The sequence below is a fragment of the Drosophila biarmipes genome, chromosome 2L (assembly GCF_025231255.1).
Source record: "Drosophila biarmipes strain raj3 chromosome 2L, RU_DBia_V1.1, whole genome shotgun sequence".
NCBI classification, from domain to species: domain Eukaryota; kingdom Metazoa; phylum Arthropoda; class Insecta; order Diptera; family Drosophilidae; genus Drosophila; species Drosophila biarmipes.
This window is the reverse complement of record NC_066612.1, coordinates 7,332,427-7,347,696: the sequence shown is the minus strand read 5'-3', so window position 1 is coordinate 7,347,696 and position 15,270 is coordinate 7,332,427.

Here is a 15,270-nt window from a genome sequence, read left to right as displayed (position 1 = left end):
ATTTAATTTCCTCTTCCACACACTTGCTCATGCCTAATGCAATTTAAAGTAGATTTCCCTTCATTTGATGAGAAATCTGATATGGCTGATCCCCTAGTCCACATGGTTATGTGCGTTCAGGGTCGCGAATCCATCCTTCTACCTGTTACACACCCACCGAGTGGTTGCCACCCCTGAACTCCATGGGTAAACAACTTTCTTATCGCTTTACTTTGCATTTTTGTACGACATTTCTTTGGACTTTTATTTATTATTTTTCATTCGATTTCCCTCTATTCATGTCTATTCATTTGTTCTGCAGAGCCACATAAATATGTACACTTTATATATAAGTTGGTATTGTGCTATTCAATAGAGAAGCCTTCGCCGAGCCATCAGTTTTCAGTGCTTTGGCGTCCTTGATTTATCTATTCAATCAGAAAGTCAACCCCCGTCACAGTCGCCGACCTCCTGGCCAAAAAATTCCACATTTTAGGCTGGTCGAGGGGGCTTCTTTCCCTATAAGTTTATATAGTATACCTTGGAACTTACCCACTTTGCAGACCGAAAAACTTTTTCAAAAATTCATTTTTCTCAGCATTTCTGTGTGTTTACTCAATTGCAGTATTTCCGTTTGCACTGCTTTTCGCCCTCCTTTGCATTTCCCGCTTTTCCTGGCATTTTCTTGTTGCTCTCCACTCAATCACTCTATCTCCTCGGCTGCATCTCGCTCCCACACACAGCCGTCCCTTTGCTATTTTATTTGCTGATTTAATCGCGTCTTGAAGCTTCCTTCCTGCGAGCACTTGTGGGGTGGAAGGGGAAATGGAGGTGGTGGGAAAATGCTTGGGAAATGGCAGGGAAATTGGGGGCCTGATAGGCAGAGGGCAGTGGCATTTTGTGAGGCGTAGTTGCCGACACGCGCACACAGACTCATAACCAAATGTAATGTGCTGTGAGGCAATCTATAACCACCGGCCGAGCAACAGCTTGTCACCCGGTGGAAAAGAGGGCTTTTATCCCCCGGAAAGGGTTTGGGAAGGGGCAACGGGGCAACGGGGCAAACGGCGAAAGATGAGAAAATCATTACGAAACTCAAGTGGCGAAAAAGTGGCCAAACGAGTCTTCTAGCTGTCTTCGCTCCATCAGAGTTTTGAGAACATTATACGCTTGTTATGAAATTCCACGATATCGCCATTGAGTTCTGGGAATTGCCATTCAATTTCGATATTGAGACGGCTCAATTGGGAGGTACTTCATGATAGGTTGTATTTCAAAGATACTTCGAGGGAAAAGGGAACATTTTTCTAGGAACGTATGGAAATCTAATCATGCCTACGCATACTGCGCCTTATTAAAATATTGAGAAGTGTATCTATACAATTTAATAAGAATTTATGTTTTTTTATAATTTCTAAAAATGTTTTATGCCAGCATGAATCTTAATTCGAATAAATTGTGTTTACATGAAAATAAATCAATGTTAGTAGTAACTTAACTAAAATAACTATTTTATTGTTACTTTGTTTAATATTTAATATTTAAGTTTTGGGTATTTTGGTTACGTAAGAACAACTATTTCTTTGTTCAAATTGACAGTTCGATGGCTTGGCCCATTTAACTATTTTATTGATCAATTTGTATTCATTCTTCAAACACCCTATATTTTATTTGATTATACTTCCCATATGCGTAACTACCAATTAACTACATGATTATTTACCCAACATTACTCGCCGCACTTAGCAAAATGCGCTAATCATTGGATCAATTGTCTAACCAAGAAACTTTGCTTTTGTGTGTTTGCTTTATTGTCGCCGCCTCGGTTTTTCCTTGAGGAAAAGCGACTCATTAATTGAATTAAGCAGATCAATAGAATGGAAGCTACAGCAACGAATGCCCGAGCAATCGCCCATGTGAGTTGACAAACCGACATGGGCAAGAACATCTTAATCTGGCGTTGCAAATTCAGTAACCAGACAGTAGATGTCTTTGACTTGTACGTACTTCTGCCCTATGTACTTGCGCTTCCACTTGCTTGTTTATTTTCACTTTTCACGTTTTCCACTCAGCCATCGCCATTTGTTTGCCTATGACATAGACACATGGCTGCCAGCTCGGTGTTTGCTCAATAGGTCGGGCCGAGGGGGCGTATGCTCGGTGTGCCAGTTGAAAATATGTGGATTTGGATGTTCCTCACTCTGCCACGCGAATCGAATGTGTCAAACGGCAGTAATCAGTCCCAAGGCGAGAGCAGTTGACAATGCTCGCACATCCTCGCTAACATGCAGAGTAAAGCCATTACAGCTGGGGAAAATTACCGGCAATACAACGTATTCTTTCTCGTTATGTACACTGTGTTTTCCTTTTGACACTCGCCCAAGTTGCGCCACGTGGCGTATGCGTAACATTCTTTCAGCTTCCTCAGCCGTCGGCTGTTGGGCCATTAAACGCCCGTTATACATAAACTTTTCGCTGCATTCGGATTTGTCCCGCCGGCGACAAGGGTTAAGGGTTCCCGGGTTCGACGTTAAGCCCCGAGGAGATGAAGATGACCTCGGGAAGCGTTAACATAACGTCAGACCCCGTGTCGCTGTCGCTCGGATCGCCTTATCAGGCGGATTGAGCTCTCATTCGCACGCAACAAATAAACTCGCAAAAAATAAAGTAGAGGGAGAGGAAAAGGATGGGAAACTATGAGAGAAAACCGATGCGGAAAATACTCTAGGAAAACCAGAGTGGATTTGGGTTTTTCAAAAGCTTACTTGGGATTTTTGGGTATTGTTATAGAAATTTTTGTTATTGTAGTATATATTGTATTTATTTTTTCGTTTAAATATATTACTTTTTTAATTTGTTCTTAAATTGTGGGTTATTTTGGGGGACTTAAATTTTTACTTATTTATTAAATTTCGCCTTTCCAATATGGCATTACTCTACTCTGAAAAGTTCTGAAAAAATAATGATTTTCGAAAAATTTTAAAAAAATTGACTTTTGAATATATATTAGGTTTATAATTATTGTATATTATTTTTGCTTTTAATTTGACTTTTTTTTAATTTTAAATTGAAACTAAATTAAATTTGAGTAATTCTAAGTGCCATTCTAATGTTCTCTAGAAAACTATGGAGAAAGTATACTTTTTCCAAGGATTTTTGAAACTAAAGTTTTGAATTTCAATTCTTTAATTTAAATATTCTTATATATTTATTGTATTTTTTAGTATTAGTCTTTGTGATTATATATATGTAGTATGATATACCATACAGACTTCCTCCTGTTTAATCACTTATTTCGTCTGAGCTGCCACTTACGCCCCATCACCTAATCAGTCTCAGGTTGCTCCTGTCTTGATTCCAGACACTTAAACGACACGTAGACAAATCGACGGAATCATGCTTCTATAAATAGGAGGACAAATACAAGGACACAACAAGAAAAATCAAGGATTTGGTAGATTGATTGAATTTCTGGTACAATAGATACGCGTACAATGACGAGTGTGCTCGAGAGCACAGGAGAAAGCCTTGTGAAAACTTGGGTTCTTCATCTTGTTCAGGATGGCATAGGACCCCTTCGCTTAGGGTGCCAAACAGCGGCAATGGCAAATGTTTGCATACCTACATACACACGTGCTCATAGAGCAGGGGTCTTATAGAGGGGGCCCCATAGAGGCATGTGGGATCTCAGAAACAGAGGTAGAGTCGCCGATGTCGCGCGTTTGACTGCACTTAATGAAGTCGACTAAATTGACTTTATTGTTGTGCAAATAGGCGAGCTCTCCGCTACTCTCTAGTGCCTTGGCTCTTCTCGTTAAGTACGTATTATAATAATATATTTACATTGTCGGGGGAGTGGGGATGTACGTATAGTAGAAGGCAGCGGCCTATGCAAACACTCATTGCCAGTGCGTGCGTCTGCTCATTGTACTTAAATGTTATAAATAAATAAAACATGGGCCATGCTGTGCGACACCCCCAGCCGCGCTATAAATATTCCATGGGACCGCCCATAAACGCACACAAGGCGCTGTGTCATTTAAATAAATAATTTTCAATAAGGTCTAAATAAATTAAGTGTAAATTGAATTAAATGCTTGCATGCGTTGGCTGCAGCTGCAAAAAACCCGCGACACTATTTGCCTTTTAATGTTTCGCTTTTTTTTGTGAAACCTTTGCAAATTCCAGCGGCATGTTTTGCGGGCTGCAGAAATTCTTCAAATTTAATCCACTGCGGTTCGTGACATTTCAATTGCTTGTTTTGCCATTTAGCATGCAATATTTTGTTCAAAAAGCTGGGCATCAAATAGGAGCGGGAATTATTATTTTCATACTTTGCCTATCAGCAGTATAACAGAAACTATGTGTTTATGGCAATACCATCAATAAAGCATAATCCTGCGATGCAAAAATTGTAAATAAATGTAAATGTCCATGGGGCAAAAGTGAGTAATTAATCCAGGGAGCTAAGTAAATATTTATTCTGTCACTCAAGAAATAAAATATGAAAATGTGTGTGTTTTTACTATATAAATGCACCATTTGGACAAAGTGATATTTAAAGGAAAAGGATTTTTTATTTAAAATGTATGCTTGCATTTGCAAAACTCCTGAAAATGTGTATATTGCCTTAAGAATACCTGTTTAAATATTTGCTTTTGGTTACGAATACCCCAACCTTTGCTAGGGAAAATGATGAAACACGGCATATATTTTCCAGAGATTCGTGAAAATATTTGCCACACTTATCAGGCCTGACCGCTAATCATTCGCAGCGGATTTAGCTCATCTGCCGACATTGACACTCGGCCATAAAAGCCCGCTAATTCCCCGAAATGGGTTTTGTTTATTTTTGCTGGCACATTTTCGGCAAACGCATATCACAGATAAGTTAAGTGTGCGTACGAGCTTATCTAGCCATAATATATTATATAGAACTGCGTTTTGTGAATGAAATCATTGTGGTCCCTCAGGGGAGATTGTTCGTTCAGTGCGCTGGAAATCGTCCATAAAAATAACAATCGGTTATTCAGTTTATTTGTAGAATATTGAGCCATTATTGGGTTTTTACAAAAGCTACTGCAGAGTAGGTAAAATATGTTTAATTCAACAAAATTAAGCTGTTGTATGCAAAACAAAGTTTACAAAAGATAAAGTTAAAAGGTTCCGCTGAATCTTCAACCCTGTTTGCGCTTCCACATGATTAATTTTGTGCAAACCAGCAGGCAATTTGAAATGTTTGATTAAACAGCAAGGCATAAATTTCATTTTATGGGGATTACAATGAATCCCGACATGGGGATATGGCTGCCGGGAAAGCGCAAAAGTTACTCATGGCCAGTTAATCTTCAGCATTTTAGCTGAATTTTCACGCATTTGCACCCAGACACCGGACCCACATCAGACGCACTTAATCCAGAGCCTGCCTTTTGCCAGCTATCCAAATGCCAAATACCCGAATTTCCCAGTTACACAGATACACAGATACCCCGTTCGGGGGCAGCCGTCGTTTCGACTGAGTTGCGAGCGCGCTTTTAATTAATATTAATTTGCATTCCCTGGCACCGAAACTGAAGCTGCGACGACATGTGATTCCCGGGGGGTTGATGGGGCGCAGGGTGGCTTGCCGAATTTATTCGAGGGCCAGCAAAGTGATCAATGGACCCAATCAATAGCGCTGGCACGTCAGCGAAGCGTGGACTGAGCCCGCAGACTAAGTGACTTTGAGAGTGATCCCGGTTGTAATTTGTTTTCTGTTTGTTTTCACTCGTACCTAGTTTATGATAAGACTTGGGAGATAGGCAGGTACAACAACAGGTTCACTAAAAATATTTGTAGGTATGTGTTTTCTTATAAAAGATTACAATTAAAATGGGAACTAACTTTCCATTAAAATATAATAAATATTAAATTATATTATAGCTTATTCAATATCTTTGTTTGTTTAATTTATAATTTGTTGGTTTTCTTAAAAAACTCGTTGGTTTTTATCTTGGAATGAAATCTTCATAATATAAATTTATTTTTAAATACCTATATTTCAGTTATACCTTGATGATATTAAAATAAATATATTCGTGACTAAGAAGGATACTAGGACGAACTTATATATTTTTTTTATCATATTCCTTCCTTTATAAAATATGTTTTTATTTCGCATTACAGGGTATACGTTAGTTCATTCACTCTGCGATTTTGCACCATTTTTGATTGCCCTCAATGGCGCTTTAGCTGGCGCTCCCCATCGACTGTGTGTGCTTATGTTTATTTGGGAATTTCAGTGTGGGTGTGCGCCTTTTTAATCGCCTCAATAGATTTGACATTCAGTTAACAGAACACTTTATTTCGCTCACTGTCTGGGAATCGAATCGAGAATTCCACCTTTGGGCTGGGGTTGGACGGCACTTGATGGTTGGCGCTTAGCGGTGCGTGGCTCATAATTTAACTTTTCAGCGGAAATTCCCACAAGGTGTTCTCAGCTCCCCACGAAATTACATACAAGCGGCAGAAGACAGCAGTAAAAAAAAAACGAATATATAAAATAAAACCAAGGAAAGCAATTTAAAAATTTACGACATTCCCCACTCATTACACCTTACGGCTTTTCACGTTTTTCTATATCAGTTTTCTTGTTCTTTTTTTTGCTTTTGGCCAAAACGGCGGTCTGCTGGCGCCACGCCCCCTGCGTCCAGGTGCGCCCATGCGAAATTTCGCGCTCAACTTCCGCGCGACTTTTGGGTTTTTGTATGCAAATTTCCATTTCTTATTCCGACTCTTTTTTAACCCCCCTCAACAGTTTTGTTTTGTTTTTGTGCTGGGAAAATTTTTGCTGTTGTCGTCGTCGTTTGTTCTTGACTTGAGTTGACTTGGGCTTGGCTTAGAGCTGTCCGAAAAGAAGAAACTTATGGAAAAACCAAGAGAACCAAACCGGAGAACGCTGTATTCGACTATCACATACCCGTTACAAAGCTACAGTCAATTATTTTACTTGCATTTTAAAATGTAAATGTGTTTTGATAGTAAAAACAAAATCTCATTTTCACTTTTACAAAATCTGCAAAAGGAAGGTTTCAGCATTATGGGCGTTAGAGTGGGCGTGGCTCCTCGGCTAAAGATCCGAATAGAGTATATATATGTCCGCTTCATGTGGTTAGACGCTATTTCATCTGCACGTGACATACTGTCGGACGAGTCTAACATAGCCTCTCACTCTTCCAGTAAGGGGTATAGAGCCAATGGCGAACAGAAGCGGAGGAAATTTTCCATCCTTATCGGTTGTTGCTGTTCGAAATAAAGTACGTACACTCTGACCACCCCCTCTGGTTTTTCCTCGGACCCCCACCGCCGCTGAAGTCCACGTATTTGCATTATTGCCAGCTCTTTTCTGTTCTGTTCTGGCATCGGGGAATTACCTATAATGACGGGCGGTCACTCCGTAGCGGTCGCCCGCTGATGGATGGCTTCCTCTCGGTGGAAATTTCATGATCACTAAGCACTGAAGTTCTACTTAAATGGGCAAATTAAATTTGACATTACAGGGGGAATGCGGAAGGAAAATATCGTAAAAGTACAGCTTTGTTTAAAAGCTAAATACTTTTGTTTCTTTTATTTACGTATCTGTTTTTCTTTGGGTCTTTAAATTTTCCCAAAGAAAATCGAAAGAAAATAATAATAAAATAAGTCGGAATTTTATATTTAACTTCATTTGTATGCATTCCCTTTGTACGCTGTTTGGCTTCTTTGATTCTTATTGTTTGCTTATTCAACTTTTTATTACATTTTTAGAAAGTTTTGATCTAAAGGAAGAGAAATAAGTTCGAGAAATTTTTATTTATAGAAATCGAAACTTCCTATTTACTAGGATTATAAGGAACAGTATAGTTAGTTGCATTTTAAAGTCTTAAGTGGTCTTTATAAAGTCTGTAAGTCTAAGCCTCTTTTCTGAAAGTTAAGATCTAAAGGGAGACATATCATATTCTAGATTCAACATAATTAGTTGCATATTAAAATCTTGAGAATTTTTCATATGTTTATATACCAAGATTATAATATAAATTCAAATTTTTCTCCCTGTGCACTCATTCATTCACTTTAGTGCTGTCGACTCTTGTTCTCATTGTCGTCGTTATTTGTTGTTGGACTTGTAAGTAGCTGAAATGGGGAAAACGGGCGAAAGTGGGCGGTGTATAACGACATCGTTCAAGTTGAAGGACATAACTGAATTTCGGTCGCTGTAGTTCTTGCTTCATTCTGCTTTATGAAATTCAAATTGCAAATGGGAAATGGGAAAAGCGAATGGCGAAGAATCCGTAATGAATTCGCTGGCTCTGTTTTACGGAGCGTAAAAACTAATTAATTACACGTGCAAATTGTGGTAAATTCCATTTGCTGGATTCCTTTTACTCTAATTATTCATTTTTAATGTATTTGCTAATATGATTTACATACGCCACAATGTGTGGGAAGTGTTTCTTCCATTCGCTGCGCCAGGCAGATTGCATCGATTTCTTTAGAGGGTGTTTATGGTACACTGGTAACCACAACAAGTGTCCTTGCGCCACTTTTGCCCACCGAACAGCCTCTGCAGTGCACTGCACATCTGCTCATCGCATTTTGGAGCATTTTCTATTTATATTCATTGGCCCCCAGCGGTCTTCCACCCACTTCAGTCCCCTGCTCTAAGCATGCACTCTATAAACAAACAGCATTATGCGCTGTTTGTTATTTTTAATCACACGACAACCACGCACTTGTGCGGTTTATGATTTTGAATTGCATTGGGTTGATTCATGTAGGAAAATAGAGATGTCAAAATAATTTAGAAATTCAGTGTACAATCGTTTTTAAAGACACTTTTTTTACTTACTTAAGAGCGTTATCAATTTTAAAATATTAAAATCATTACAAAAGTTATAAAATCGCTTATAAATGTGTCTATAAGTATGCACTTAAAATTAATTTAATAAACTTTCGTATATAAAATATATTGTGGCATACTTTTAGACGCTGTTATAAGTGATTTTAAAACCTGAACAACACGTTATCGATAATAACATAAATATTAAACAATTATCGGTAGCCTCCAATACAGATGACTTGAACAACTCAAGCAGACAATAAAGGCATCTGCCAAAACAAGTCGTCACACTCACTTTGAACCCACCCAACTGCAATTTCAATTCATTTGAACTTGAGTGCCGAACAAGAGAGTGCCAAGTCCTTATAATTAATGCCTGCAATTGAACTTGACCCAAAAAATGTGTGAATAATCTTCAGGCAAAAGCAGACATTCTATGGGGGAGGCTGCCAAGAGGTCTTCATGGAAAATTTCCTTGGAGGAGCCATGTCTTAAATTGCGAAACTCTAAACCGTTTGTCTGTGAGATTTATGGGATGGGCAGAAGGGTCTAAATAGGTCAATTGGTATCTCTTGTGAATATTGCAAGAATTTACGAGCTTCGAGAATTAAAAGGATGCTTGCTGTTTGTTGAGGTATGTGTGTGAAGATTAAAGTCTTACTATGGGGAGATTTATTATTGACCTAAATTAATTTTAGAAAGCACATACCTAAATTCGTACGTTGCTTTTAATAACTTGTTTACATCCTTGTTATCTCATTTAAAACGTGCCAGAAGGTACTTGCTTTTATTCTTTTTAAATTGTATCCATAAACAAACACCCATAAAAGTAAACACAATTTACCTCTGCACTCTAGAACCCATCAATATGATTATATTTCTCGGGAATTCTAAGAAGTTTTTATTTCACCTTCAGTGTCTTGATTGCTTTTTCCGGTTACCTGGAGACCGGCATTGCAATTCTGATTCAAAATTATTGCATCAATAAAGTGGAGGTGTTTATTTTTGTGTTAGTTTTTCTTTAAAAGTAAATAACATTGTATTATAAGAAAGTTTATATTGTGGGTACTAAAAGTTTAACAGAAATAGGTGTTGCACAAACATTAAACATTTTTCATAAGAATTTAGTCTACATACTACAGTAATTACTTATGTGCCTGCCATATTCCATATGATCTCAGCTTTCCGCACTTCACCAGTTTCGCTTTTTCCAAAGGCCTTTCTTCTTCTATGCAAACACTTTTGACCTAGTTAATGCAACTCCTTTCACTCCTTTCCAGCTGAGAATTCCATCTGGCTAAGATAAACTTAGAGCGCCACAGTATCTTCATTTTCTTCCCTTCCTTTTCTGGCATCACTCAAATTGCAACTACTCAAAGTTTTTGAGCTGCGAGTCGCTTCTGTTTCGCTTTGATATCAGGTGCATTCACGTTTAGTTCTGTAATTAAAACTGTAATTCCACACAGATACTCGTTCGGGGGGCTGAAGGGGTGTCATTAGCATGCAAATGTATGCGTGACGGGTGGGGAAACCCATTCAAGGTAACCCAACTCCCCCTCCCCCCACACACACTCACATATACATAAAACGGAGCCTGCTTCTGTTTGATAAGTGGGAGAAAGTAAAAATTTCGTTGCATACTTGTGGGCGTCGAAATGAAATTGCGGCTGTGACAGCTGGCACGAAAAGGAAAATGAAAATGAAAAGGAAAACTCTGCCCCTGTATTCGTACATGCGAATGTAAATGTGAATTTAATTGTGCCACCCACACACACGCACGCACACAGGACTCTATAAATATGGATATGACAGTAGTTCAAGGCCTGAACAGCATTTTTTCAAACTTCTAACTAATATTAACCTTTTTTAGGAGCACTATCACTCTTTTTTATGCAAATTAAGTTTATGTTTTATTCTTATGAATGCATGTATTATAATTTCGTGGAATATCCATGTTTTGCAATATTGTTTTAACAAGTAGGTAAAGAGAATGGTACACCATGCCGTGTACTTAGTTTTAAGTTTAGTAATATTATAGAAATTATTTTGGCAGGTTTGCATGAACATCACTCAGCCGTACTCCATAAAAATGAATAACAAAAATTCAAAACTATTATATATTTGCTTTGCATTTGGAAAATATTGTAGCTTTCAAAGTGTAGGTAAACGAATACGTTTTCGCGTGCCTTAGTTAGACAATGCCAATGAATAAAATTGTGCTCCTAAAAATTTGTTTATGTGAAAAATATGCAATTCATTATAAATATTTTTTATTTATTCAAACGGCGATAAAGTTAAAAGTTTCTATATTTTTATCTATTTGTTTATCAAATTTTAAAAGAAATTTTTATATTATTTGTATATCATATATATAATGGATCGCTTACTTTACTCTCAATAGTTAAACCAGAAAAGTCCTTTTCCTCGCTTGCAAGTTTAACTTATAAAAGGTTTTTAAACTTAAGATTTTTAATCATCTAATTGAATATATTTGTATCCCCTCCACTGTACCGGTACGCACATCCTCAGCGTGATGAAACCACTGGAGGCGGAGGCGAGGGCGGGTTTCTGGTGGCCGTCAGTCAATCAGCGAGATGGCGTTTGCCCGTCGCCGACTTGCCAAGAAAGTTGGGCCTGCCCTGCGGCTTTTATAATAACTTCAAGTGTTTATAGTTGAAATATATGTATGGGACGGCGCTACATGTAGTTATACATGGTATGCGGGCCCATTGGCATGCATATCTGAAGTATCTGGCATATCTGTGTAACGCCTTGTCGCCTGCCGGCCGAGTTTCGTTTTCGGGCTTAGTCGCTGCGCCTTTGCTGGCTTCCTTCCTGGCCAACTTCCTGTCACGCTTGAGGGGGTGCTACGAGGGATACGGCTTGGGCATGGGTTTGGGATTGGCCCTGCCGATTGCTATATAAACATTACCCCGATCCCTCGATCCCCGCCCGGTGTGTTTGCCATTTCTGTATTATATTTGAGACGACGTGCAGGAAATTTGAGCACGCTGGGATGAGCAAGAAAAAAAACACAGGGGAAAGAAAATCCATTTACGTAATTACTTGGAGTTAACTTTTGCCATCGCTTGCTGTAAAAGGATGCGCGCTCTCTTCCCCATTGAATTATTGAAGAACTGCTTATTCGTTTATTGGAAATCTGTTGGCTACCCTGCAACGCCACTAGTTGAGTTATAGCCACCATAATTGGATGAAACTGGGTCGGACCCTCAACCCATATCGATTACATTACAACCGAAAGTTTTCTCGTTTTCATGACCCTCCGACAACCGTTAATTATATTTGACCAGCAACCATTTTTTACGAGGGTTTCGCAAGAGTAAAACGAGTTGAACGTGTTGAAGCCAAGTTGCATTTAATTAATATAATTGATGGCTCCCAGGAATATCCATCATTGAAGTTGGTTATTTTCGGGGCACCAAATCTATGTTCATAAGCAATCTTTCTGTAGTTAGCTGGCGTTTGGGTGAGGTGAAATATGGAAAATTAATGGCCCACAGGCGTTTCCTTTGAACGAAAGTCATTAAGGACAAATATATTTCATGCAAACGTTGGTAATTAAGAGTATTATAATTTTTTCGGGGTATTAAATCATGACTGAGTCGGTTACGTCTTTAAAGTACCAATAATAATGAAAACAACAATAATAATAATTAAGGGTTAAAGAAGTATATATTTTATGGAAACGAAAATGTTGCCTTCTTTTCGGCACCTAAATTACATTCTTTTTTTTTTTTTTTTTTTTTAATTAACATCTTTATTTAGTATAATCCAGGAACAGATCTAATTAAAGCCTTTAACCTAAATGTTTTCTTAAGTAAATAATCTCTTAATTATAAATTATAATTAGTTTTCAACTTGGTATATAGGAGTAGATCAAATTACGACTAGTTTCAAGTAAATAATATATTCATATTAGTCTCTTAGGAGCAGCCCAAAATGTCTTCTTTTGAGCCTGCGAATTGGGATAGCCCCCTGTAATCTCCGGGCTAGACGATTACGGTGGGCAGTTAGACGGTCGTTGTACCTGCTTGAGAAGAACGATATTTGGTCTTCAACACGACTCAGGTTTAGGTCATTGTGAAGCGTTTGGCCGCTAACGAACCACTCACAGCCAGTGATTTGTCTTAATGTTTTGTTCTGGACGGTTTGGAAACGTTTTCGGTGGGACGCAGCCGCCACTCCCCAAATTTGGATTCCATATCTCCAAGTTGGTGCGATGATTTGTTGATAAATGTGCCGCTTGCATCTTAGAGATAGTTTGCTTTTCTTGTTTAGCATCCAGAATAATTGGTTCCGCTTTAGGTTGCACATTTTGACGACTCTGGCAATATGTTCTCGGAAGGTTAGGCGTTTGTCCAGTGTGAGGCCTAGGTATTTCGCCTTAGTCGCTTGCTCTATGTCCACATTATTAATGTGGATTATTTCTAGATGAAATCCTTAAACCTCTTAATTTAAACTGTTTTGTTGCATACTTTTGAACACCCAAAATGACATTTAATTTCTAATTCAAAAACGTAATCAGTAGGCCATCAACTCTTTGACAAGTTGTGTCGTGGGAAAAAAAAAAAAAAAAAAAACAAAACAAAGTGCGTGCTTACGCGTTATTATTTTGTTATCTATTCTTCGTGTGCTAATAATAGCACAGATCATAAAAATTCGGACGCTGTCTAGCGCAGTGTCGGCAGTGGGACAACAACAACAACATAAGTGTAGTGCGACAAGACTGCATTTGTGCCCGCTAGGGCATCGCTGTTCCCCTCACACTGCGCGCAGCCGTACAAGAGGGGCAATAAAAGCAGTGATTGACTTACATTCGACTTTGCATAAAATCGAGAGAAATGGCAAATACCAGAGAAACAATGCTTCTGGGCGAAGCTCTGAGAAAAGCCGTCATGGACGAGGTGATTCCAGGAGAGTTAACCCTGGCAAAAAATCTGGCCACTAGCGGCAAGCTTAACTCATATGGTATAGCAGTATCAAGCAGTAATGCAGCCTGTATCACCAGTACTCTGACAACAACTCACAGTCCAATATATACCTACACTACATCATCACCCAGCATATGCAGTGGCATGCGCTCAACGCCTATGCCTCCTAAAGCATTAAGCACTTCTATAGACTTCCCCCCTCTACCGGACCTCAATGAATCTGATTCACCCAGATGGCAAAAAATCCAGAGCCAGAAGAGGAAGGGGTCATCGAACTCACCAATAAGTCAACGAAAACGTGCCGATATTAGAAATTTAGAACCCAGTGACCCTGTGTCAGCAAACAGGTTCGAAACACTATCAGTTGATGACGATGAGATGGACTGCAATAGTGTGGACGAACCATCGACTAGCGCTGCAGCAGCGGCTTACCGTTCTCACACCGCTTCTAAGGCTAAAGACAGCAATGCACATAACAAGAACGCAAACGTACAAAGTAAAACTGATTCATCTACGGTAAAATCTGCTTCTACTGGTAGTCCAAAACCACCACCAATCGTTCTTATGGACGTGACAAACGTGAACGAACTTCTTATCGCTATCGAGGAAGTTACAAATCTTGAAAATGTTGAAATCAAATCCTCTGTGGGCTCCACTCACAGAATCTACACCAAAGACGCAAACACCTACAGGGCTGTAGTACGACAACTAAATTCCCTGAAAATTGAATTCCATTGCTATCAATTGAAAGACGAGAAACCATTCAGAGTTGTTGTGCGAGGATTACACCATTCACAGCTCCATCATAAAATCAAAGAGGAATTACTCAGACAGGGGCATAAAGTTCTATCAATATATAACCCAAAAAGCAACAAGAGCGGTGAACAGATGAACCTCTTCTTCATTAATGTAGAAAAGAATCTAAATAACAAAGATATACTCCAACTACGATCTCTATGTCGCCAACGCGTCCGTTTTGAAGTAGCCAGAAAAGCACAAGACATAGTGCAATGTAGGAGATGCCAATCGTTTGGTCATACTGCAAGATATTGCTACAGACCTTTTATCTGTGTCTCTTGCGGTGACTACCATAAATCATCAGATTGTCCCAGAAGCAAAGAAGCACCAGCAACTTGCACTCACTGTGGTGAAAATCACCCAGCTAACTTCCGTGGCTGCAAATCCTATCAAAAATTGCTCAAAATGAACGAAAATGTACAGAAAACCCCAAAAGTGAGCATAAACAATAACTCTACACCCAAACATTATGAAAATGGAGTTTCTTATGCTCAAATAGCCAGAAATGCAAATCCAATCACGGAAAAACAAAACAAACGACCAGGAAACCTAACAAATAGGCTACAGGACGCCATTCAACAGCAACATCACTACGGTGCAAAAAATCATGCGCACTTTTTCCCAGATGTGTCACAACAGCAAAATGCACAAGAATCTAAACTAGAAATGGCAGTTGCATCGCTC